A 3,299-nucleotide genomic window follows, 5' to 3' on the forward strand; every position below is an offset into this window, starting at 1 on the left:
TTAGGATAAAAATTTATATATTTTATTTTTATAAAAATTAAAAATCTCAATGTAATAAAAAAATTTAACACGAAAACGTTAAACTTTCCTTAAAAAATCTGTTTGAATATATTTCCTGTATATTTGGCCCACGGTTTTTATTTCTGTCAGAACCAAAAATTTCAGGCTGAAGTTTCGAAGCAGTTCTCAATGGGCCTGGGACGGTGACATTTTGGCGGTGTTTGTTTATTGAGATAGGATAGTTATGTGGGGGATAACAACAAGAAAATATCTTTCACAACCACTCTTTCTAAATTTGGCATCTAATTGAATTGGAGAAATAAAATAAGAGAATCTATGTCATGAATTATCAAAAATAAATACAAGTCAGTCTATGGGAGTCACAATTTAATTGATCTTCAGTTTGTAATCCGAAACTAATATTGAATATATATTAATTAATAACATGTGGAGAACCTTTATTTTATACTATAAAAATTTATTAGACTTGTTACGGCCTGGCCCAAACTCACGCGGGTTAACCCGACCCGAGTTCCTGCCGGCCCAATAGTACGCCCTTCATCCGACCCGGACACGCGTCCCGTACGGCTTGCACGCGGCCATGAGACAGCGTCTTCGAGGGAATGGGCCTGACCACCGAAAGGGCCCACTACTGACATGTATATAAGGGGGAGACTGGCTCTCCCCCCAAGGTACGTCGCATTCTTACACTATTCCCCCCCACTTGCGCACATTCTGACAAGGGCGTCGGAGTGTCTTTGCAGGTGGTCCCCCTCCTCTACACGCGAAGTGCTCGGGACCTCGTATGCCCGGAACTAGGGAAGCACGACCAGACGAGCCTCTCCACCATACCCAGCATTGACCCCGGGTCCCAACCCGAACCGCTCGGTACCCGACCTACCGAACATTGGCGCCGTCTGTGGGGAACGCTCATGGATTTCGTGCTGGTCCAGACTGGGACAGGTTCCGAGGTAGCGCCTCCCATACTCGGGGGAGGCGCCGTCGCGACGGAATCCCGGCAACAGCAACGGTCACCCCCGAGGGATGCGACACAGACTCACGAGAGACGCCCCTTCGGGGGGACGGGTGACAACCACGCCAGGATAATGCAAGAACTACGCCATAGAATGCAGGATTTAGAGCGCCGGCTAGCAGAAAGAGAGCGCGACCAACGCTCCCCAGAACGGAGCCCCACCCGTTTTCGTTCGAGGAGCCGCTCGAGGCGCACGCCGAGCCCCCAGTAAGAGTCAGAGAGCACTGGGGGGCGAGTACGCCCCAGAAGGAGAAGTCGCGACCCCATCATCTACGCCCGACACGAAAGGCGGCGCGCGTCAAACAGGGGCGACGAGGAAGCCCACCGCGAGAACAATGAGTCGAGAAGAACTGCCCGAGGACCCGTCATAATAGGAGTGACCCCTTTCCACCGCTCTGTACTCGAGGTCCGACTACCAAAACACTTCGACAAACCGACAGACATGAAATATGACGGAACGCAAGACCCCCTGGAACACTTGACGGCCTTTGAGGCCAGGATGAACCTAGAAGGGGTGGGAGATGAGGTCAGATGCCGCGCCTTCCCAGTCACCTTAGCGGGCCCAGCAATACGGTGGTTTAACAACCTCCCGCAAGGCTCGGTGACCCAATTTTCCGACATCAGCCACGCCTTCTTGGCTCAGTTCACAACCAGGATTGTCAAAGCCAAACACCCAATTAATTTGCTGGGGGTAACACAGAGACCCGGAGAGCCGACCAGGAAGTACCTGGACCGTTTTAATGACGAGTGCTTGGAAATTGACGGTCTGACGGACTCGGTGGCAAGTTTGTGTTTAACGAACGGACTCTCGAATGAGGACTTCAGGAAACACCTCACCACAAAGCCCGTCTGGACAATGCAAGAGATCCAGTGCGTGGCCAAAGAATACATTAACGACGAGGAAGTCAGCCGGGTTGTGGCTGCCAATAAACGGCAGCCCGCCTACAACCAATCCCGGCACTTCGAAGCCAAAGAAAGACCAAAGGAACACGCCAGGGACGGCGGTCCGAGTAAACCACCCAAACCGTTCCCCCGAGTTGGGAAGTTCACCAACTACACCCCCCTCACGGCATCGATCACTGAAGTTTACCAACAGATAGCAGGAAAGGGGATACTGTCGAAGCCCCAACCACTGAAGGACAGGACGGGAGGAAACAAGAACCTCTACTGCGAGTATCACAAGGGTTACGGGCACAAGACCCAAGACTGCTTTGACCTAAAGGATGCCCTCGAGCAAGCTATCAGGGATGGCAAACTCGCCGACTTCTCCCACCTTATAAGAGAACCAAGGAGACGCAACCGGGACAACGACAACGAAGACAGATCCCGACCAACAAGACGACGGCAAGAACCAGAGGGTGACGACCACGGTCTCACGGTGGTAAACGTGGTGACGGCCAGGAATACCGCCCCGAGGTCGAAATCGGCGCAGAAGAAAGATGCCAAGGTCCTAGCGGTCTCCACCTCACCTGTTAGAAGTCTTAAGGGTCTCCCACCTATCTCTTTCGGCCCGGAGGACCAATGGTTTGACGAGGTGCCGGAAAGTCCGCCCACGTGGTAGGGTTTAGGAGACCACTTCATCAAGCCGGACGGAATCATCACACTCCCGACCTCTGTGGGACAAGGGCAGAGACGGAGGACAATCATGGCAGACTTTGTAATATTACGAGATTCGACGGCTTATAACATCATCCTGGGGAGAAAGACCATTAACGACCTGGGGGCAGCTATCAGTACGAAACTACTGGTGATGAAGTTCATCACTGATGATGGATCTGTGGGATCCCTCCGGGGCGACTTGGAAACGGCGGTCGCTTGCGACCACGCCAGCCTCTCTCTCAGGAAAAAATCCAAGGAAGCGTCTGGGGTTTTCCTGGCCGACCTGGACGCCAGGGTAGACGACAAACCCAGACCAGAGCCAGAAGGAGACTTGGAAAAGTTCAGAGTCGGCGAGGAGGACAATAAATTCACATTCATAAACAGAAACCTCCCGCACGAAATAAAGGAGCCTTTGATGGAGATGATCAGGGCTAATGCCGACCTCTTTGCCTGGACACCCGCCGACATGCCAGGGATAGACCCCCAGCTCATGTCGCATCACCTGGCCGTAAAGGCAGGAGCCAAACCAGTGGCCCAGAGAAGGAGGAAAATGTCGCAGGAAAGGGCGGACGAGGTAGCCAAGCAAACGGCCAGCCTCTTAGAAGCGGGATTCATTCGGGAACTGGACTACTCGACTTGGTTGTCGAATGTGGTTCTGGTTAAAAAA

The sequence above is a fragment of the Arachis ipaensis genome, chromosome B05 (genome assembly GCF_000816755.2).
Source record: "Arachis ipaensis cultivar K30076 chromosome B05, Araip1.1, whole genome shotgun sequence".
In the NCBI taxonomy this organism is placed as follows: domain Eukaryota; kingdom Viridiplantae; phylum Streptophyta; class Magnoliopsida; order Fabales; family Fabaceae; genus Arachis; species Arachis ipaensis.